At 43.4% G+C, this 24,905-nt stretch overlaps 1 long non-coding RNA gene across 1 annotated transcript; it reads right to left on the bottom strand.

Moving 5' to 3' along the window:
- Positions 1–1,072: 1,072 nt before the first annotated feature.
- On the bottom strand, positions 1,073–23,569 carry LOC129709527 (uncharacterized). Its single transcript, XR_008725519.1, has 2 exons — positions 23,354–23,569; positions 1,073–1,355 (listed from the first exon to the last, which is right to left on the bottom strand). It is a non-coding gene; the product is annotated as an uncharacterized LOC129709527 (long non-coding RNA).
- Positions 23,570–24,905: the final 1,336 nt, after the last annotated feature.

The following is a 24,905-nucleotide window of genomic DNA, read 5'->3' as shown; positions in this document are numbered from 1 at the left end:
TGATAGACACAAAAGGCTGGAATAACTCATCGGGTCAGGCAGCATCTACACTTCTACAGCATCTTAGATTTGTCCCAGTGGCTCAGTCTTCCTTCAACCTGTGACTGGGGAACACAGTTAGCACGGAGGCCCTCCAATTTATCTCCATTCCGCTTTATCTATTTTTTTCTTCCATCCTCTCTTTCGCTTCTGCTTCTTCTCTCACCTTCTCCTTTCTCTCTTCTGCTTCTCTCCTCTGTATGGAATGCTTGCATTTTATAAGGATTAGGCTGACGAGGTTCTGGTGGCTATTTGATGTCAGCTAAAAACGATTATCAGATATATTATCATAGTATGTTTGCGACAATGGTGTCTACATTTTATGGTAAATCCTTTATGCAGTTGTTTATCTGAGGCAATACACTTCTTATTGTTAATTTATGCTATTTTAACATCCCCATGGGGATAGTAATATTGCAACATAATTGAGGTAATGTATTTAAATAAGATAACAGATTACATCTGTCAGTGCAAATTGGAGGAACAGCACTTAGGCAGCTTAGGTATGAATATTAACGTCTCTAACTTCAAGTAACCCTTGCTTTCCCTCTTTCTCCATCCCTCCCTCTTCTTAGTTCTCTGAGCACTCTGACTATCCCCCGATTAAATGTTCTCTCTGCATTCTTATTTTCACCTTCTCCTAGCTAACAATCTATTCTACATTTTCCTTGACTCTCATTTCCTTTGATGTCTTATTTTCACACCTAACCCTTCCTTATCTCTGTGTCTCCCCCTCCCCTAACGCTCAGTCTGAAGGTCTCGACCTGAAACATCACCCATTCTTTCTATCCAGAGATGCTGCATGTCCCACTGAGTTACTCCAGCATTTTGTGACTATCTTTGGTGTAAACTAGCATCTGCAGCTCCTTCCCACACAAGCTGCTCCTTAACTTGGATATTACAGTTCTCAGACTCCTATACCTCCTCAATGGCAGAAGAGGCATGAGAGCATGGCCAGGGTGGGGTGGATGATGCTAGTTGTTTTTTTGAGGCAGAACCTCCCATAGATCTCTTCAATGATGGGGACCTGAGTACCGAGCAAATGTGATGGACCAGGCAGTGTTCACCACTCTTTATAATCTCCTTCATTCCTATATGTTCCAATTGCTGAACCAGACATCAAGCAACCAGTCAATATGCTCTCTGCTGTACAATGTAGATGTTCAAGAGCATATTCGTTGATAATCTTCTTAGGAAGTAGAGGCATTGATGGGCTTTCTTTGTTGATTGCATCAATGTGTGAGTTCCAGGACCGATCTTCAAATATATGCATGCCCAGGAACTTGAAGATTCTCTACCACAAAGACAGGTTTTTTCTGTTAAAAATAAATTCAAATAGTATCAATGATAGAATAATGATTTGCCCTTTATCTAATACAGACCCACTTGTAAAACATTAAATGCTCATTGGCCTGGCAAGAAATAAACCTTCCATAACCTTTATTTTATAGCACATGTCCAATGTGAATTCATATATTTAGCATTGTCGTAATTATCCTAAATTGCTTCAGCAAAGGGCATTTTACTGGAAACAGCAAACATAAACTATCAAGATATGAAGCTGTCAGTTATGTGAACATAACTTTGATCTCTTCTCCACTGCATATCTGGGTCACAATTCAAGGGTGTCTGCAACTCACTGCCCAGAGGTATGAAAGAACCAGAAACTCTTACCGCATTTCAACAAACATGGATTTTGACTTGAAGAGCGGTAAGCTGCAGGGCCTTGGGTCTGGTGTTGATTCAACAGTGAAATTTGTTTTTGAGCAGCACGGATTCTAAGAGGCAAATGTCCTCTTTCTGCGTCACAGATTGATTTATCGCAAATTTAAAGTCCCAATTTTCTTGCTGCAATACTTTGTACTGTTTTAAGGATCGCACTGATTTGAAATGCTGTATTAATTCGAGCCTTTTTACTAAAAAGGTTTCCCTGGTTACATGGGCTTGTGGGAGCTGCGTCTGATAACACTGTATTTAATTTCAACTTGTTTCATTTATTATTAGTTTGAGGTATTTCACAAATCTGTATCAATTACAGCTGCTCTAAAACCACTAATGGTTTAACGTGCTGTAATAATTTGACAGCTTTATTAATTTAGTTCCTAACTCCATCGGGACAATCATACCTCTTCATTAATTAGTTGAACAGCCGCAAATTAGAAAAGACTATTACTTCCCAATGTCCACCAGTCCAGCCCTGAGTTATCACACTAGCGTTAACACAGCACGGGTATTTCCAAAACAAGGCAAGATTATTTGAAGGATTCTATCCTGCTCAAAGGAACAGGGCCATCGTTGGAAGAATATACTTTCTAATTTTCATGAGATCAGAATTGGCCCGTCCATGGAACTTTACAAATCAACATCAGAAATGAAAATTGTCTGTTTTTGTAGGAATTTCTGATGTAATCTGTTTCCTTATTTAAAGACACAACCTCAATTATGTTGCAACCTTAATGCCCCCATGGAGATCTTAAAAGAGTATAAATTAAAAATAGGAAGTGTATTGCCTCAGATTAACAACTGCATAAAAGGTTAACCAGAAAATACAGACACCGCTGTAGCAAAAATCCCTTGGTTAATTATTAGGTAGACAAAAATGCTGGAGAAACTCAGCGGGCGAGGCAGCATCTATGGAGTGAAGGAAATAGGCAATGTTTCGGGTCGAGACCCTTCTTCAGACCTTGGTTAAATACCTTGTTAATTATTGCACAAGGTAAGTGACACTTGCTTTTTTTTAAATTGTTAAAATCAGTATACAAAATAATCTTTAGTTATAGTCTCAGACAGATAATATTACTGATACGGTTCTGGTGGTGACCAAGTGTATTTGATCCATAATTTAAAGATTCTTGCTCAGTTTCTTTGCTTGCAGTTAATTTAATGGTGATTGTGATCTTGTCCTGGGTGGGCTCTTCACCATATCTCTTTTGTTATTGGTGACAGCAGTAGATTTATTAGCCAGTGTCTCTGTGTTCATAACGATATCTATGGGTTATTATTAGTTTTCCGGGTCAGTCCTCCAATCCGCCCCATAAGCTGCCGTCTCTATCATTTTCTATCAACTTGGCTGAATACAAAGTGTTGCAATAAGAAATCTGTGACTTTGTGTGATTTGTGATGAATCAAATTGTGGCGCAGAAGGAAATCATTTGCCCCATAGCACACGTGCTGGTCAAAAACAAGCCATGCAGTCTAATCAGCATCAGATCCGTGGGCCTGCAGGTCATGGCTCTTCAAGTAGACAAGTTCTGTTAAAATGTGCAGAGAGTTTTTTGGTTCTCTCCTCCATCTGAGCAGTGAGTTCAGAGAGATGGGAGAACCAATTCCATCACCATCACCCTTTAGGTAAACAAAAAATCCTCATCTCCCCTCTAATCCATCCTCCAATTACTTTAAAGGTAGACACAAAATGCTGGAGTAACTTAGCGCGTGAGGCATCTTCTCTGGAGAGAAGGAATGGGCGGCGTTTCGGGTCGAGACCCCTCTGCAGACTGATGTCAGGGGAGGGGGCACGCCAAAGATAGAATGTAGGTGGAGTCAGTAAGACTAGTGGGAGAACTGGGAAAGGGAAGGGAATGGAGAGAAAATGGAAGGGCTATCTGAAATCAATGTTCATATCGCTGGGGTGTAAACAACCCAAGCGAAATATGAAGTGCTGCTCCTCCAATTTGTGCTTGGCGTCACTCTGACAATGGAGGAGGCCTAGGACAGAAAAGTCAGATTGGGAATGGGAGGGGGAATTGAAGTGCTGAATCCTGAATGTTGACAAAACAAAGGAGGTCATCGTTGACTTCAGGAGCAACCGGCACAGTCACACACCACTACACATTAATGACATTGATGTGGAGTTGGTCAATAACACTAAGTTCCTGGGGGTGCAGATCACGAACAGTCTGACCTGGTCACAAAACATCACATCACTAGTTAAGAGTGCGCAGCAGCGTTTGCACTTTCTGTGCCGGATGAGAAGAGCTCACCTCCCCCATCCAGTCCTCACCACTTTCTATAGGGGCACCATAGAGAGCATTTTGACCAGCTGCATCTCTGTCTGGTTTGGGGACTGCAAAACCTCCGACTGGAAGTCCGTGCAGAGAGTGGTGAGGACGGCTGAAAATATAATCGGGACTTCTCTTCCATCAATCCGGGACATTGCGTGCAAGCGTTGCTTGTCCAAGGCCAACAGCATTATAAAAGACCCCACACATCTCCATCATGGACTGTTCACTCTGCTGCCCTCGGGCAAAAGGCACTGCAGACGAGAGACGGAGAGAGAAAACACTTTTTCTCACAGATTGTGGTGAGCCTGTGGAATTCTCTGCCTCAGAGGGCAGTGGAGGCGGGTTCTCTGGATGCTTTCAAGGGAGAGCTAGATAGGGCTCTTAAAAATAGCGGAGTCAGGGGATATGGGGAGAAGGCAGGAATGGGGTACTGATTGGGGATGATCAACCATGATCACATTGAATGGGCCGAATGGCCTACTCCTGCACCTATTGTCTATTGTCTATTGTATATGGAGCAGAACAGCCAGGTTTTGCAACAGCTTCTTCCCCCGAGTCATCAGACTCTTGAATTCCATATCATGTGCTGCCACTATTATCTATTTTATCTATTTTATCTTTTTATCTATTTTATCTATTTATCCATTTTATCCTTTTGTTGTTTTATGTTGCACGGTGAGCCGGATACAACAAAATTTCGTTCAGACTTGCATTTGTTGGTGTATTTTTGAATGACAATAAAGTCGTTGATTGATTGAGGAAGAGGATGAAGATGAAGATGACGATGAAGATGACAATGAAGATGAGAAAAAGAGGTGTGCCTCCCTACTATCTGTTTTCCCCTTTCGCAGGTTTCACGAACATTGAGCCACTTGAATAAACCAAAAACCACCAGCGCCACCAGGTGGTCATGAGCAAAGATACTAGAGGAGCTCCTCTAGTATCTTTGGTCATGGGTGAGCTGCCTGGAAGAAGATCAGTTCAGTTTTATTTGTTACTAGACCAAGTGCAGACCCGTTGGGGCTGCTCCCCCAATGCAGCCGTTCCCTACCCGTAGCCTCTATGGGAGACGTGGTCCTCGAACTCAAGCGGCTCAGGAATCAGCAGTGCGGCTGTTTTTAAATTACGTCTTTGAGGCGAGATGCGGGCGGCAGCAGCCGTTATGGTCGCTGGCCAGCAGGAGGCGACAAAATGAGTGAGTTGGTGGGGGGGGGGGGGAGAAGGATTTTATTAAAAATGTGTACATAAACACGACGAAATTTAATGAGGAGTGGATACTTGGAATGAAAAGTGAAATCTCTACCGAAATTGAAAAAATCTCTGCGTTTCTGCGTGTGGTGTTGGCATAGCAACGAATCAAAGGCTAGCACCCACAAGACAGGCAGAAACACACACACTCACACACACATCCAGCCACAGAGTTTTAATATATAGATAGATATAGAAAGATAGATAGATAGATAGATAGATATGTAGGTTAACACAGGTTCAATGGTACAATGAAATGTGTTTGACAAGACAACGGGTCACCTCAGCAATGATATTACAAGGATAAAATACAGAGGCAGCGCGACTCTCGTCAGCAGCGGCCTCTGAAGCCCGTCCGCGTTTTTATTATTTTTTGTCTGTGTTTCTATGTAGTTTTTTGTTATTTTTTGTTGGGGTATGTGTGTGCGTGGGGTGGGGGGGTGGGAGGGAGGGGGTAACTTTTAAATCTCTTCCTGCACGGGAGACCCGACCTTTTCTTGTCGGGTCTCCGTTGTCGTTGGGGCTGCAACGAGGAGCGGCCTCCAACAGGAGAAGACCGGAGACTCTGGTGCCGACGACTCACCTCACCGTCGCGGAGCTGGCCGAGTCCGGAGCGGGTGGAGCGGTGGTGGAGCGCTGCTGCTGCTGCGGCCCGACCTCCGGAGATTCGGAGGCTGCAACTGCGGGTCTGGCGGACGGCGGCACCGGGAGCCCGCGGGTCCCTGGAGGGAGACCGCTTTTCAGGGCTCTCGCAACGGCGACTTCTCCCGCCCGAGTTGCGGGGTCGAAGAGCTCCTGGAGCGGGGCCTGACATCACCGCCCCGGGCGGCTTGGAATGGCCGCGGGACTCTGCGAGCGCACGCCAGGGGCTCTAGCACCAAGACCCGGTGTGCGACCTCGCATAACCCGGCGTGGCTTTAATGGCCGCGGGACAATCGCCATCGCCAGCCGGGGGCTTTGGCTTTGACTCTGACATCGGGGGGGGGGGGGGGGGGGGTAGAGTGCAGTGGAGAGATAAGTTTTTTTGGCCTTCCATCACAGTGATGTGATGGATGTTTATGTAAATTATGTTGTGTCTTGGGTCTATTTGTTTGTAATGTATGGCTGCAGAAACGGCATTTCGTTTGGACCTCAAGGGGTCCAAATGACAATTAAATTGAATCTTGAATCTTGAATCTTGAAAATAAGATACAAAAAGATAAGATAAAAGTGACATTGGGTCTGAAGAAAGGGTTTCGGCCTGAAACGTTGCCTATGTCCTTCGCTCCATAGATGCTGCTGCACCCGCTGAGTTTCTCCAGCATTTTTGTGTACTTGCCAGAAGAGGTAGTTGAGGCAGATATTTCCCAAAGCACAATAAAATAAAAACAGAAAAGTGCAAAATGCTCATCAGTCAGGTGTCAACCGTGGGGAGAGAAATATTACTGATGCCTTGTATGTAAGTCTGTATGTGTGTGCGGTGGGATAAGGGGGGAGATAATGAAGGTAATGTCTGGGCTAGGGTGCAAACTCAACTTTCTGAGAAAGCCTAATGGTTGTTTTTTAAATATAGCTGATGTTACTGGAGGAGGTATAGGTATGGGGAGATAAATAAGGACAGGGGAGGGGGAAAGAGTGCAGGAAATGTGAGGTGCAACACAGCAGTTAGAGAAAATCCTCAGTGAAAGAGAACATTTAAAAACGTTTGTAAGATCTCATCCTCACATTGAACAAATTCTCTTTTAACACCATTTATTGTCTCCAAATGAAAGGGAACAGTCATGGATCCAAGCTCTGCTGTCTCTGTGTGATATGTGAACAGTACTGTTAGTTTGACTGAGACCCTTCCTCAATGTTATTTTCTGTGCCACTGATGACTGTGTTTTGGTATTGCTTCCTGCTTCTGTACAGAACTCGAGTTTCATCGTTGTCGTTGCCAATTCCCACGCTGCCATCGTTTCCATCTGGCCCTCTCCAATCAAACCCCATTATAAGCCCATTGACTTCCACGACAATCTCCACTATACCTCCTTCTCTTTTCTCCATCTTTGTCACATCAGTGGGTTTCCTGTTGTCCTTTCTCCTGCACTCTGCTCTCATCCTCCCTCCTCCCAGCCAGAGCAAGAATAGGGTTTATCTTTTCATCATCTTACACCATGCTGTTGTTCACATTTCCATCTTCTGTAACGTCTGGCGCCTTCAACATGATACCACCAACAACTTTCTTTCTCTTCCTTTCACAATAATCTGAAGGGACCTTTCATTCCACAATTTACCCTTCCTTCACCACCAACATCTACTCTCCTCCAGAACTTGAGCGTTTCCTCAATATTACTGCCAATCTCGCTTCCATTTGGTCACCTCCAACTCTACCCTTACTCGGTATTTCGATCTCCCTCATGGAATAAGAAACATATAACATGAGCAACACCTTCCCATCCCACCACCTGAAAACGTCTTGCAGATAAAGGAGTGGTTTATCTGTACTTCTTCCAAGTTAGTGCATTGCATTCAATATGGTCTTCCCTACAGTGGAGGAATTGAATGCAGATGAGTGATCTCTGGTGAAACACCTCTGTTCAGTCTGCAAGGATGCCCTGAGTTTCTCGTCACATCAATTTAATTTTCCATCCCACTCTCACCCTGACCTCTCCGTCTTTGGCTTCCACTATTCTAACATAGATCGGTGTGACCTTGACGAACGGCACCTCGTCTTTTGCTTATGCACATCGCTGCCCTGGACCCATCATTGATGATCAGTCTTTCCAGACTGTGATGGTACCATCACCCGGTGCCTCCTTCCTTCATGCCAGATTTCTTGGAGATTTCGGGAATGGAACCTGGGTAAGTTCTCTCTTCTCCTGGGAGATTTTCTATACCACATAAACAATCTCTTATGCAACCTGGACTTTGTCGAGTAATGAAGGAGTAGCTGGATATCCGATCCTTGCTGCTCCTCAGTCACTGAAGCAATTGACATACTGGATGGTGGTGGATTGGACAGGGAGTAGGTCTTGCAGGTGGGTTTGTGATACGATGTGGAAAACAGTTGGACTACTTTGGAATGTCTGCGGCAGCCGAGTCCAAGTGTATAGGGTGATTTCACCAAATGTCAAATGAGCGTAGATCCCCCCTCACGTGACCAAAAAATTTAACTGGAGGACATATGTCACTTCGGTACATGTTAGTGAATGGGGAAACACGCACTTTCACACCCGTTAAAACATGGAAAACCGCCGATTTTTGAGCTGAAATTTTCTGTGCTAGTCGGGGTGACCGTGAAGCACAGTGACCTAAATTTTCAGGCAAAAAAAAGATAGAAAGTAAGGTAATTACAAGAGGGAACTGAAGGTGGAAAAACAGCGGAAGTGAACAGCAGACATTTGCCGTGGAGATTTAAAGGTCCAAAATATCGGGAATTATCGCGTTTGATCGCTGAATTTCATCAAAAGTAAGGCATTGTTAACTTACTTTTGATGAAATTCAGCCAGCAAACGCGATAATTCCCGATATTTTGGACCTTTAATTCTCCACGGCAAATGTTTGCTGTTCACTTCCGCTGTTTTTCCACCTTCAGTTCCCTCTTGTAATTACCTTGCTTTCTATCTTTTTTTTTGCCTGAAAATTTAGGTCGCTGTGCTTCACGGTCACCCCGACTAGCACAGATAATTTCAGCTCAAAAATCGGCCGTTTTCCATGTATTTAACGGGTGTGAAAGTGCGTGTTTCCCCATTCACTAACATGTACCGAAGTGACATATGTCCTCCAGTTAAGCTCATTTGACATTTGGTGAAATCACCCTATTGCTGTTCATTTACGTTTTTTCCCAAACAAAAAATACACAAAACAAAAACTGTGGAAAAACTCTTTGGATGTTCTAAACGTGTACACATTCATTAGTCATACTCAGTAGTGTTCGCACCTATATTTCAGCAAAACACCATAATAATAATAATAATAATAATAATAATAATATATTTTATTGCCATGGCACATAAGCGCAACGAGATTTGGTATGCAGCTTCCATCCGATGTCATAACATAAATAACTAATTAAATTTAGATTTAGATACCCCGAGAACATGGTTTGTAAAAGAACAGTGAAATAGTCAAAACCTTGACGCCCATGCGATCCTTGGGGCGATATACCTTCCCTTGTTTAAGGGGATTCCCACCGGACTCTGCCCTTTAATGTCCAGCAGTGGAAGGACCCTACACTGTGTTCCTCCCCCACACAGAACCTTGGTGTTGGCTGCAATAACTTTGCGGATTGACTGTGAAGGCGAACCATGGCTGAAGCTCGGGGACCAATGGCACCAACGGAAATCCATTGTCTGTGTCAATCACTGAGAACTACCGATGTTCAGGCATAAGTGCAGAATAAATTGTGGTGGAATCCACATTTAACGGAGCCTTCTGGTCAATACACTGATTTGTTTTCTGGTAGTCAATGGTCAATTTGCCAGGTGGCATTTGGATTCCGAACTGCCCATACTGGACGGACTTGTTAGAGGAAACATGTATTTTAACAAGAACACGTCTTTCTTCCAACTGCTATACTACAGGCAAGAGGCATGCGATGGCCACAGCACGAATGGATTCTGTATTGTGCTCAAAAGAGGTCTTCCAGGAAACGTTGCTGTTTTCATTTGCAGTAAGTAGTCCTCACTCATTTTTGTCACCAGCCCAAATGGGATGGTCTCGTAATTCCTCCTGCTTTAGCCTCTGGATAGACCAAATCATTTGCCAGTTCTCAAAATACAGGGAGGAATTTAACTGTGAGGAGGTCCATTCTGAGGAGGGGTTGTTGTGCAGGTCCCACTCAAAGTGATGTTAACAATCCACGAGGGCCGAGGCACACGGATACAAGCTTAGTTATAACTAGTCTATTATGTCAGCCCCACGAGAATGTCGACAGTCCTGGTAATAGAGTAAAGCATTTCTATAGTTTAGAGGTAAACATGTTGGGGCGGTACAATGGCAGAGTTGCTTCCTTTACAGTGCCAAAGACCTGGGTTCGACCCTGACTCCAGGTGCTGTCTATACGGAGTTTGTACGTTCTCCACATGAGCGCATGGATTTCGCCAGGGTGCTCCGGTTCCCCCCCCCCCCCCCCCCCCCCACACTCCAAAGTCTTGATCCCCTTGTTTAAGAACGAATATACCAGAGTTGGAAGTAGTGATTAAGAAATAATCAAGCTAATTCTTAAAATTAGTGTATAATTCTATAATGACCACCTAAAAATATTTAACCTGTATTCCTGGGAGCTGAAAAAAATGAGGTATGTTATTTTTGAAAGAGAGAAGATTCCAAGTGGGGATTTCAAGGAACTCTGCACATAGCAACTGACTTGTAAATGGAGCCAAAACATGGCGATTCTTGTTTACTGTCACACTATACTATTCCTATACATTTGTAATTAATCTAAGATTGTACATATGTATGGTAATATCTTTACTAAACTGCATGCAAAAAAAATGAATTTCACTGTACCTTGGTACATGTGACAATTCTTCACCCAGAAGGTTCCAACCTTTTGAATTCTCTGACTTGTTGAAGACATTTGTAGGTTCAGTCACTGAGTAAATAGAAATGGATGGAGTTTCTGAACATTTGGGGCTTGTAACTGGGGCAGGGCACTGGCGCTGACGATAAGATCAGCCATGATCCTGTTGCATGGTGAGCAAACTTGGACTCTAAATGGAGTACAACATCTACCTCTCGTGCCCTGTAGTACCCACTCGGCATCGAGAACATACTGTATATTTATTTAAGATCGCATCATTACATTGTAAATAAAAAAGTTGAGGCATTTAATTAAAGTACAACGACTTGTTGCTTCATTTTTTAAAATGTGACCTGACTTTTTTTTAAAAGAAGCAATTATGTTTTTTAAACTCAATGGGCGTTTTGGAATATCCAGTGCGGCGCATCGCCGAAGTGTTGAGATGGAAAGATTGACCTGTTGGTGACTGAAACACTAACCCAATGCTGGAAAATTGGGCTTTCAGTTTTTACGACCTGCTATGATCGACATTCTTAGTCGTTCGGGTGTCCCACTTTAACCTTGGGACCAAATGTAATCTATCAGCAGGGATTTTCCTCAAATGTCGTAATCCCTTTGTTTGAAGAACAATACAATTGAAGGATATTGCGAGCACATTGTCCCGGTGGAGAGCAGGCAGTATATAAATGGCAAGTAGTGGAAGCGTTTCATCAAAGAGTTTCATTGACAGAATAAACGTGCATCACGAACAGGCAAGTCATCTCGGACAGAAAATGCTTGAAATGTTCAATAGTATCAACGAACAATATCATTTAATTCTTGCCGTACTTGGTGTCCCCGGTAAGTGGCTATACCACTCAAATTGAGTAAATATGTGCTAGTTTATGAAGCTGACTGGTTTTCCCTGGGACTGGCAACATGATGTAAACCGGTACACGGGGGACGAATGTCATAATTGTAAGATCTTACATTGCCTCTAAAGGTTTCACAATTTAAATTACATTCGCATCTTGCAGACTCGCTGGATTATCATTCCTAATGCACATGGCAGAATATCAGGAGCTGCTCAATTAGACTGGATTCAGGAAAGTTCCTGATAGAGCCCTGGTAGCGTCACGGCCAGCACACGGCGTACCACTTCGAAGGAGCTCCTGATGAATTGCAGTGCGTGCTGTTTACTACCAGGATTGGACCGGATGACCCCGGTGTCTATGAATTAAATGGTGTATCTATCTATCACCAACTGGGGTGTATTATTTCAGTTCCACTTGGAAATGATTTTAGGGCACGGGGCATGAACCTACCCTCGTGTTCTGTGTTGGATTAGAAAAGAAGGCTCAAGGAACTTCAATTGCTGGAAGCTTGAGCAAAATACAAAGTGCTGGTGGAACCCGACGGGTCAGGAAGCATGTGTGGGGGAAATGGAAACTCTGTTTCGGGTCGGGACCCTTCTTCGGATTTTAGAAAGGGGCCGGATGTTTTGTAATGGGGTTATAAAGTAAAATGGCTTGAAATTGTTTCGTTGAAAGTCGCCGCTGTGCTTTGGGATGAGGGGACCCAGTCCACTGGGAGATGTCACCTTGTACAACTCGCTGTATTCTGTGCTTACTTACATCAGCCCTCTATCATTCCCTCCCTCAACAACTTACTGGTAATCGAGGGGTCTTAAATGCCGGCCTTCGTATAGCGCAGGATAAATATCGGACCGGATAGTCTAAATCTGAAATTAAATACATTTGGAGGAACCGGGTTTTCTCCACAATCGTAACCTGCGCGGATCCTCGCTTTCAAACCAAGGTCCCAGGCGCGTAAAATTAAAGGCAAACACATTGAGTTTTCAGAATAAGGATCTGCAGATATACGTAGCATTAATAACTTGTTTATGAAGACATCATTGTTCGGTATTTTGATTACGATATTTTTTTGACTGAAATATGGAGGGCAGAATTATATCGAAAACTCACGCGGCTTATAATGGAAGCTCTAAATTGCCAATAAAAATGGAAAGTGCTGGAAACAGGGAGGGTCTGCGGGAAAATAATCCAGTTGCCATTTCAGGTTGACGGTATGACCTGCCGTCAATTTCCAGATTTAATTTCTGTTTTCCCGCTCGTACAGTATTTTAATTTCCATCAGAATCAGAATCAGAATCAGAATGCTTTATTGTCATTGCATGTGTCACATACAAGTTATGAATTAGTTTTTTTTTTACCATCATTAGTCTTTGTGCATTTCATCTCCGCTTTCAGAGAGCGGATGGCCAGTCCACTCACTGGTTACGTTTTCTGACCTTGTTAATCGGCACTTCTACTTTGTGATGAGGGAATTTGAATCTCAAAATATCTCTCAGATTGTAGCGTATTTGCGTCATGTGCAATACACATATGGTTTATCGAAGAGCTCGGTGGTTGGGGAGCGCGTGTGTGTGGTTACATGGAGTAAAGGGTGGGTGGGTGGCGAGAAGCGGGGGTGGGGGGAAGGAATAAACAATACTGCCCCGACACTATTCACTTTGGCCAAACTAATTCAATTAATTACCAAAGGTTCTCCAAAACGTGATTTGTTTGTTCCATTTGTATTACACATTGGAAGCGAGAATGTAGTACTTTGCAGAGCGCCAGCATTACAGCTCCACGGTCTGTATTGCCTCTGTTGGAGGCACGGGGGGGACACTCTCCTCTGCCGTTCATTTTCCGAAATTAATTGTATGGATACTTACTATTCCCCAGATGTATTTTACTCATTTAAAATACTTATATTCCGTGGTTCCAATTAGTAGATAAATTAATACATCTTAATTTTCACCATAAATGTCAGGAAGACATTGTTCAATGTATCCATTGGTTTGCCTGTCCTCTAGACACTTCAAGTTACCTTACCAGATTTTTTATAATTGGATTTCTGCATCAACTATCTATCAATCGCAGAATAAGATGCGAGTCAGACAGCATCTCTGGATAAAGGGAATATTCGACTTTTCGGGTCGAGGCCCTTCTTCAAACTCCTCTCCGCCGGCAGATTTGAATTTATTTTAATGTATTCGGTCAGGATTTGCCATTTATATTTCTCCCCTGTGCAGAACGTTCTTCTACCCGCAAGCCCCCACTCGCTGTACGTTGAACGACAAGGAGCCCATTTGGTCGTTGCAGAGCAACCCCAGTTAACCCAGTTAACTCATTATCCTGCTCCCCACGAGAACTCTGAATATATTTTCCTCAATTGCCTATGCAACATCCTTTCGAAATGTTCCATCTTATCCGCGTCCATTGCCCTTTCAAGTCATTATCACCAGCGGTGCAGAAGGCATGCCGAGCAACCCCTAGTATCAGCAGCTGATGGGATCATCTTTTGTCTCTCTGCCTTGTCAAAACCTATAATGATCCTATAATGATCGGGTTCATCCCTAGCAAAGCTGATGTCAATTCCAGGAAGAACAACGTCAGTTTCGCCAATCTAACCTTGTAGTAAAATCCCTCATCCCTGGAACCATTCTGACAAATTCCCTCGCCACCATCTGAAGGTCCTTCACACCCTTCCTGAACTTAACAAATCCTCGGCATACTTTTTCCAGTCTGGTACCCGGTCTTTGTATTAGTGAAGCATAAGATGTTAGGGCTGCGTGTATTCCCGTACATTCTCTACAGTGTCTTGAAATGTTATTGTTTTCCCTTAACCACTGTGGTTTGCGGACCCGCCTCTGTGTCAATCCTATTCTCCATTCCAAGTTGCCGTATCCACGGGCTTTCCTGCAGAGGCGAAGTGAAAGTTCCATTTGCCTACAGCTTCCACTTTACGAACTACACATTCAATGCCACTGTTTCAGTCCCATCAAGCGAAGAGTTCCTCCAAACTCAGACTCCGCTCCCCTTAAACAATGCTCATCGCTGTTCACTCTTCTTCACGTTTCCGATGCCATCAAGATGATCCCTCGGGGCTCCTGACACTCTTCCGCAGAAAGTCAAACCTTGTTTGACAAATACCAAAAGCGTGCACACGGCGCAAATTATTTACCCGCAAGTCTTGTTTTGGCCTAATTTACTTGAATTATACATTCAATTGTCACACTGTTTTTTGTTTTCGCTCAAACAACCGCCCGCCCCCCATCTCCTTCTCCTGAAATATAAACCAATTAAACAACTGTGTTAAAAAGATGAATAGCTGCTCCCCCCCCCCCCCCCCCCCCCATTCCCATTCATTTGCCGATTGACCCCAAACGGCGTGGGTTGGGTGCGGGTTGAGTTGTGTTTGTAGTGACGGCGATTTTGGTTCAACCCTTTCCCCAACAACAGGACCTGGGCCTCGGGTAATGTTTAATAAATAATTCCCAGTCTCTTTTCCAATGTCTTTCCTTTATTCCAGTTAATTTAGCGGCGATTGTGATCCTTTGCCGGGGCAAGTGCGGCCTCTCCACCTGCACCACTCGCTACCTGGTGGCCATGGCGGCGGCGGACCTCCTGCTCATTATCAGCGAGGTCTTATTGAGACAGATCAGTTATCACTACTTCCCCGAGAGTTTCCTGCACATTACCCCCGTGTGTAGAATCATCTTTGTCCTGGTCCGCACGTCCACGGACTACTCTGTTTGGTTTACTGTCATGTTTACCTTTGACCGGTTTGTCGCCATTTGCTTGCAGAACCTGAGGACAAAGTATTGCACCGAGCAAACTGCAGCCGTGGTTCTGGCCACAACTGGCATTCTGTTGGGTTTAAAAAACATTCCCCACTACTTTACAATTGAACCGTGGGAGATTATTAACAACGTGCCGTGGGACTGTAATACAAAGGCGACAATTTTTACTGATCCCGGGTGGGTGGGGTATGACTGGCTTGATTCAGTTTTAACGCCCTTGATCCCTTTCGCCATAATTCTGTTGCTCAACGTTCTGACAATCAGATACATTTTAGTGGCGAGTCGGATCCGGAAGGCACTGAGGGGCGCTAACAGCGGCGATAACACCAGTGACCCGGAGATGGAAAGCAGAAGGAAGTCGGTGATCCTACTCTTTGCCCTGTCCGCCAACTTCATCTTGCTGTGGACCGTGGCTCTTGCACACTTCCTGTACTATACCATCGCAGGAAAGATTCCCACCCAATACACTGATTCTGAACACAACTTCCACCAGGTCGGATTCATGCTGATAAATTTGAGTTGCTGTACAAACACCTTCATTTATGGGGTGACACAGTCGAAGTTCAGGGAGCAGCTCTTGTACATGGCGAGATATCCCGTGTTGCCGATTATTCTGTTAATTCGTAATTGTCGCAAGTGAGCAGACCGTCTCAATTCCATCAGGCGTCTCGCGGCATTGAATGTAAGGTCAGGAAGTGGCATCGCACGGATTGTACAGTGAATAAATATCACTGAAAGCGGTGCCCAAATAAACAGGCCATTTCTGCAGATTAAACGTACGTTGTCGATGCACGTCCACGATACAAGTGTGCCATATAACTCATGCTGAGTTGGTATAAATCTCACGTTTAAGAAAGAACTGCAGATGCTGGAAAAAATCCAAGGTTGACAAAAATGCTGGAGAAACTCAGTGGATGAGGCAGCATCTATGGAACTCGTGCTGAGTTAAAATAAATGAGTAATAAAACTCTCCAAGTGATACTGAGAGTATTATAGTTTGTTCAACTAGCACTTTCAATTTATCTGATTAATCCTAAACGTCTTAATCCAAATCCATTAACCTTCTACTAATTCAGCATCTTAACGCAATGTAGTGTTTCAACCCAACCTCTACGTAAAAACAAGGAACCGCAGATGCCGGTTTACAAAAAAAAAGACACAAAGTGCTGGAGAAACTCGGCGGGTCCGGCAGTATCTCTTTGGAGATCATGGATTGGGTCGGGACCCCTTTTCAACCTTCGTGTTACGCAGGATCTCAAAACATTACAAACTCTCCGAAAATACCAGCCCTTGAACCATCACATATCATCAGATATAACTAAATAACGCCGGTGTTTCCCTCGAAATATAACCGCGCCAACTACTGCCGACCTTCCATTTAATAAATTCTGTTTATTAAATGAAACCTCTCCTTCAAAATACCTCGGGTTGTAAGCGGTGCTCACTTCTGGGAGCAATGGGCTCGGCTTAAAAACTTCAGCTGTTTCATCAATCGCCTTCCATGCATGAGAAGGTCCCAGGATGTTACCAGGAATGGAGGGTTTCACTTTATAAGAGGGGTTGTAAGGGCTGGGCTTCTTCTCAGTGGAATGCAGAAGGCTAAGGGATTGACCTCATAGAACGTTATAAAACAAGAAGAAATAGATTGGGTATATAGCCAGAATCATAGTCTTAGGGTTAAGGTGGTTAGGGTGGTTGTTTAGAATAAAAGGATGAGGCAGGGGAAGAAATGAAAATATATCTGTGGGGCATGTTTTTCAGGAAGAGTGGTATGGTCATATGTATCAAGTGGGAGAGGCTGCTGCAGTCATAATGTTTCAAAAGGCATTTGGGCAGGTACTTGGATTGGAAAGGAGTAGAGGCATAGGGACCTAATGCAGCCAAATAGGATCTGAGTGGATAGGCATCCTGGTATAGGTGGACTGAAGGGCCCTTTTCTGTGAAATACAACTCTATGACGAGGTTCCATTTGCAACTCCTCAATGCATGAAGCAGCCCATACCAGCATACAGCAAGACCGAGACAACATTCTTGCATGGACTAATGAATGGCAAGTAATATTCACTCTTTAGAAGTGCCAGCTGATTATCTTAGAGCTACAGCTTCATGAAAAGGCAAGCCATTCAGCACATCATGTCCATTCTGGCCACCAAATACCTATTCATTCTGATCCTATTTTTCAGGATCAGGTCCTCTAACCTTTGTCATGGCATTACAACTGCTCATCTAAATATTACTTAAAATTGGTGAAGGTACCTACCTCCACCAATGAACTGCATTCCAGATCCCAACCACCCTCTTCTAGATCTCTTCCCCAAATCCCCTCAAAACCTCTTTCTTCTTGCCTCAAACTTATGCTGTCCATCTCTAACTACAGATAGTTGAACCAGTTACCTTTGACTTTCAACATCATACAGGTCAGAGGATGATGGGAAACTCTCCATTAGACAACTAAACTCGGGAAAGTCACCACCTTCCTGAACAAAGTAGCTGCTTGAATGGCACCATATAAACCTTCATTCATTCATTCCTCCCACCATTGCTGGACAGTGACTGCAGCATGTACCATCCACAGAATGTGTTGCAATTACTCTACCAAACCTACAGCTCTACCACAAGTAGGACAAGGGAAATAAATGTTGGGGAACACCCTGTTAGTAAGTTTCCCTTCTAATCACACACCACCCTGACTTCATCGTCATCATACATACAGGTTATTGATGAAATTGAAATACTTCACTTCTGATTATTTTGTCTAGTTCATTTAATAGAGCATCTCAAATTAATTCACCCAATTCAGCATTTCCATTAAATATGTGCTCTCCAACTACCTCAGCATCTCCTAATGCAATATTAAGTACAACATATATGCCAAAATATCACAGTTTAAGGATAAGAGGAAAGTCTTTTAGGACCGAGATGAGAAAATCATTTTGGTGAATCTGTGGAATTCTCTGCCACAGAAGGTAGTTGAGGCCAGTTCATTGGCTATATTTAAGAGGGAGTTAGATGTGGCCCTTGTGGCTAAAGGGATCAGGGGGTATGGAGAGGAGGCAGGGATGGGATACTGAGTTGGATGATCAGCCATGATCATATCGAATGGCGGTGCAGGCTCGAAGGGCCGAATGGCCTACTCCTGCACCTATTTTCTATGTTTCTATCACCTGCAAATATATTACACCCTCCTTCTAACATAGTACAGGTAGTTTCAACTACTCACCTGGTCTTTCTATAACAACAACTATTGATTTACATTTTCCATCTAAAATAAAAAATATTCCTTCTCGTACAGTACCTTCAAATAATTCCCTCCAATGTAACAACTCGAACTAAAGCACCAACAGCATTTCACTATCTAATACAACTTCAAATAATACACCACATATAAATGAATACACTCACTCTATATGATAACTTCCAACTAATAAACCCAATGTACCTTATACTTAATTCTATATAACAAACACATTTTACCCAGAACAGAACCACTACTTATATGTCTTCTCCTTAAATCCACTGTATCCATCTAGAACAGCACATTCAAATAATACATCCATTTCATCTTAAATACCTTGTTCAACTAATACGCTTACTCAGTCTAACACATCACTTCAAATAATGTAGCTGCCATACAAATAAAACGTTGCAAATATTACATTCCAAGCCAGCTAATGAAGTGCCTCCAAATAATATTCTCATCCATTTAATAAAAACTCCATGCAATTTCACCTCCTCCAACTAATGCAACCATTACATCTCACTCAGCTCTACCCACTACACTTAGCATAACTACTTGAGCTATTACATCCATTGCATTTTACACAGCTTCTTCATATAATACACCCACTTCATACAATACAACACAACTAACACAAACATACTCAATTATTTAACACTTTATTTGGTATACCACCTGAAATTCCTTGTATGTTGCAAAACATACTTGGCTAATAAAGTATGATTATGATTATGATGAATACATCTGCTCTATATAATGCAGCACCTTAACTTGTACACCCAGTCCAACAAATAAAGCTGCTTCTATGAATGTACATATAAAATAGCAGATTCAAATAACACACCAAATAAAAAGGCTCATGGCTTATTGGCCTTTTTGCTAATAGCTTAGAAGTAGGGAAATATTCTTCTTATGGTACAGGGCATTGGCGAGGCCATATCTGGAGTATTCCTAATATATTCATGCAAGCATTATGTGAACATCAAACTTTATTTTTATATTACTTTCCAGCTCTCTCTTATAATCAATTTTCTCCCTCCTCATTACCCTTTTAGTCTCTCGCTGCTGGTTATAAAATAAGCAGTCCTCTGGCCTACCTATAGCTCTTGTCACTTTCTGTGCTCTAGTCGCTGATATAATATTTTCTTTGACCTCCTTTGTTAAGTATCCTGAGTATCCTTTTCTTAATTGGGATGAATTTCAGCTGAGTGCTACGAATCATCTATTTAATTATTTGCCATTGCTCATCCATTGACCTATCCCTTAGCATACTTGACAGTTCACTTCAGGTAACTCTGCCTTCATACAATCGTAATTGCTCTTGTTTAAGTTGATGATATTGGTTATGGACCTCAAGTGTTCACCTTCAATTCATATTAGGAATTCTACTTCACTTGAGATCGCTTGTTCCTAGCAGATTCTTAATTGTAATATTACTAATCCTATCTCATCACAAATCAAATTGTCCAACGCATTCGCCAGAGATTTCCCAGACAACAACACCCAGGAATCTTGGAAAGCATTAAAGTGGAGAATCCCCAGGACATGACGGGATCTATCCAGGATTTCTAAAGAGGCAAGAGAGGAGATTGCAGGGGCCTTGACGAAGATCTCTGTATCCTCTCTAGCCACATGCAAGATCCTGGAGGACTGGAGAGTAGCCAATGTTATTCCTTTGTTTAAGAAGCTAATTAGAGATAATCCAGGGAACTATAGGCCTCAGCCACGCGTCAGTGGTAGGGAAGCTATTGGAGATGATTCTTCGGGATTCGATTTCCTCACATAGATCACAGAACAATATGCACAGGAACGAGCCCTTTGGCCCAGAATGTTTGTGCCAAACATAATGCCAAGTTAAATTCAATTGGAATCATCCTTCATGATAATCCTCAATACTGGTGCCCCACAAGGATGTATTCTCAGCTCCCTACTATAGTCCTGAAATACTCATGACTGTGCAGTTAAGTACCAATACAACTCAATTTACAAGTTCGCAGAAGACACCACCTTAGTGGGACAGATATCAAATAATGACAAGATGGAGTACAGGAAAGATATTGAGAGCCTCAAAACCTGGTGGCAAGACAACAACCTCCTCCCTCAATGTCAGCAAGACAAAGAAGATTACGATTGACCATGAGATGAACAGTACAATCACCCCGGTATACAATGATGGCACCGAAGTGGAGATGTCAAAAACTTCAAGTTCTTAGGAATAAATATCACCAGCAATTTGTCCTGGACCAGCTCTTGTCAAAGCTATGGACAAGAAAGCACATTAACGCCTCTACTTCCTTAGTAGGATGTTCGGCATTCCCCCACAACCCTTATCAACAAGGTGGACAATGGTAGAGTTGCTGCTTACAGCACCAGAGACCCAGGTTTGGCCCTGACCACCGGTGCTGTGTGGACGGAGTTTGTACATTCTCCCTGTGTTTGGGTTTTCTCCGGATGCTCCGGTTTCCACCCACACTCCAATGATGTACAAATATGTAGGTTAATTGTCTTCTGTAAAATTGTAAATTGTCCCTAGTGTGTCGGATATTACTAATATACGGGTGACGTGGACCTGGTGGGCTGAAGGGCCTGTCTTTTCTTTATATATTATAATCAGGTATAATCATTTCTTTGACTGGATAGCACACAACAAAAGCTTTTCGCTGTACCTTGGTACATGTTGACAATAATAAACTAAACTAATCTCAGATGCTTGTACATGATCCATATTCCTCCATTCTCCATACTTTCATGTGCCTATCTACCAGCCTCTTAAATGCCACTAACATATCTGTCTCCACAACCAACCCTGGCAATACGTTCCAGGTCCCCCACTACACTCTTTGTAAAAAACCTGCCCCATACATCTCCATTAAACTTTACCCCTCTTACCTTTTTGCTACAGTATGCCCTCTGGTGTTGGATATTTCCACCCAGGGAAAAAAGGTTCCAATTGTCAATCCTATCTATATACCTCTCAAAATGTTATATTCTTCTCTGATGTTTCCTTCAACCTCCAACTTTCTAGAGAAAACAATCTGAGTTTATGTAACCTCTCCTTGTAGCTGAAACCCTCCAAGCCAGGCAGCAGACTGCTAAAGCTCCTCTGCACCCGCTCCAAAGCCTCTGCATATTTCCTATAACGGGGGGGGCCATAACTGCATGCAATACTCCAAATGCAGCCTATCAAAGTCCTATAGAGCTGCATCATGACTTCCTGACTTTATATTCAATGCCCCGAGCAATAACGGTGAGCATACCTTACGCCTTCTTTACCACCCTATCTATCTGCTGCCACCTTAAATGAGCTATGAACTTGGACTCCAAGATCCCTCTGCTAATCAATGCTGTCACGGGTTTTGATATTAACTTTATACATTCCTCTTACATTCAACCCCCCAAAGTGCAACACCTCACACTTGCTTGGGTTAAACGCCATCTGCCATTTCTCCGCTCATTTCTGCAGCTGACTAATGGCCTTTGTCAATGTCTGCAACTCCTTAACAGCAGAGATCCCAGTACAGTTTCTTGAGGAACTCCACTGGACACAGACCTCTGAAACCTAATATCTAAAACCAGAGGGCAGATTTAAGGTAATGGGTAAGATTTTTAGAGGATCTGAGGAAGAATTGTTTTCACCTAGGCAATGACTGGAATTTGGAACACAATTTGGCGGAGTGTTTCAGTTTCAGTTTAGTTTGTTGTCCTGTGTACTGAGGTACAGTGAAAAGCTTTTGTTGCTTGCTAACCAGTCAGCTGGACAAAATATGATTACAATCAAGCCATTTACAGTGTATAAATACATGATAAGGGAATAACTTTTAGTGCAAAATAAAGTCAATAAAGCCTGATTAAGGAAAGTCCAAGGGCCACCAATAAGGTAGATGGTAGTTCAGCGCTGCTCTCTGGTTATGGTAGGATGAAGGGTGGGTATTGTGAAGAAATCTCATAACATTTAAGATTTAGACAAGCAGTTGAAACACCATGGCATGGAGAGTATGGATTAAGTGCTGTGGTAAATGGGAATAGTGTATATGATTAGTATATCGGATTAAAAAGCCTTGCTGCATGTCTCATTGACTAGAGTCATACAGCATAGAAACACATTCTTCAGCACAACTTGCCCACACCGATCAACATGTCCCATCTACACTGCTACCACCTGTTTGTGTTTGGCCCATGTCCCTCTACCTGTCCTATCCATGTACCAGTCTAAATGTTTCTTAAAAGTTGTGGTACCTGAAGACTAGATCACAAACTCTGCCAGGTAATGTTAATGATTTTGTTTTAAAGTTGTAACCCCTAGAGACTTAGAGAACTTTCTCTGACCTTATAACACCTTGTGATCATCCAACATCCACTTTAATGTTCATCTGGGAAGGACGATGGGGATTCTCCTCTCCGTAAGAAAGTGGGACATTTTCTCAGCAAGGCGCAGAGTCATACAGTGTGGAAACAGGCCCTTTGGCCCAACTTGCCCACATCAACCAACACGTCCAAAACATATTAGTTCCACTTGCCTACGTTTGGACTCACTATATCCCTCTAAACCTGTCCTGTCCATTTGCCTATCTAACTGTTTCTTAAACGTTGCGATACTCCCTGCCTAAACTACCTCCTCTGGCAGCTCGTTCCATACACCGACCACCCTTTGTGTGAAATAATTACCTCTAAAGATTCCTATAAAATCTCTCCCCTTTCCCTCCCTCACTCACCTTAAACCTGTGTCCTCTGGTTCTCGATTTCCCTACTCCTCTGGGCAAGAAACTCTGTGTGTCTACCCGGTCTATTTCTCCCATGATGATGTCGAAAGCTCTCCCCACCTAAGATCATAGAAGGCTTGCTCCAGTATCTTTGCTCCCCACTTATAATATTTGCTCCCCACTGCCAGCGACCACGGGGCCTGCGGTTGTCATGGCGACGCAACGCCAGCGCCCGCGGCTTCCTGGGAAGGTTTTTGGAGCGGAAACTGATTGGTTGACGTCCTGTCGGGCTGCGTAATGGCGGCTTCCAGAGTGTCTGTCATGTCGGCGCGGTTGCGGCTGCGGCTGTCGCCGCCTCGCTCAGGTAGGGCGCGCCATGCGTTCATGGTGATCTAGTGACAGATGGGTTCATGCTGGGCTGAGGTAACTTAAGCGTCGCCCTAATCACGCAATGCTCGGTCAAGGGCCGTTGTCAGGCCACCTTGAATAGAGAGCAAAGGTGGGCGATGGTCTGTTGGACAAATTGATGTGTCTATTTTGTGTTCAAGAAGGAACTGCAGATGCTGGAAAATCGAAGGTGCACAAAAATGCTGGAGAAACTCAGCGGGTGCAGCAGCATCTATGGAGCGAAGGATGCTGCTGCACCCGCTGAGTTACTCCAGCATTTTTGTGTACCTTTGATGTGTCTGTTGTTGGGTTGATATCACTGGCATTTGCAGAAATATTCAACCAAACGAGTGGCTAACTTGTCGGTTGTATATATTTGTGACGGGTGACTTTCTGCGTGTTGGCATTCGTAAATTGCAGGTAGACACATAAAGCTGGAGTAACTCAGCGGGACAGGCAGCATCTTTGGAGAGAAGGAATGGGTGACGCTTCGGGTGGAGACTCTTCTTCAGACTGGTTAAGGATGAGGAATATAGAGGGTGATGTGGAGAGATACAGAACAATGAATGAAAGGTGCAAAAATGGAACGATGTTAAAGGAAACAGGCTATTTGTAGGGTGAAAATGAGAAGGCAGTGGGACTTGGGTGGGGGAGGCATAGGGAGGGAGGGAGAGAGAGAGAGAGAGAGAGGGGTGGGGAGAGAGAGAGAGAGAGGGGGGGGGGGGAGAGAGGGGTGAAACGAAATATGAGATGCTGTTCCTCCAATTGAGATTAGCCTCATTCTGACAATGGAGGAGACCGACGGCAGAAAGGGAAGGAGAATTAAATGTATGGCCGAGTATTGGGAGATGGGCCAACTTTTAATTATCAGAGCAGTCGTTTCCCTTTCCCTAGTTGCCCCCACAGAAACGCCACTTTTCTTTACTTCAGAATGTCTTAAAAGCCTTTATAGTCATAGAGTTTAGATGCCAAATGAAGCGGGCGATTTTAGGACTATGTCTCACAAACAACACTGAATCGTGGAATGCTGCTAAAGCAATTTTAGCTACGCACGTAGCGTGAGACGAGCTGCGCTTTAAATAGGATGCAATAATCTTTAGATAGAAGCTTCCAGAAAGTGTCTCTGGAGTGACTGGGTGCCTATTTTGTAGCAGAGGGAGGATGCATGACACTTGTT

Source organism: Leucoraja erinacea, chromosome 25 (assembly GCF_028641065.1).
Source record: "Leucoraja erinacea ecotype New England chromosome 25, Leri_hhj_1, whole genome shotgun sequence".
In the NCBI taxonomy this organism is placed as follows: Eukaryota; Metazoa; Chordata; class Chondrichthyes; order Rajiformes; family Rajidae; genus Leucoraja; species Leucoraja erinaceus.
Note: the sequence above shows the minus strand (reverse complement) of the source record. Positions and strands in the feature narration are given on the sequence as shown.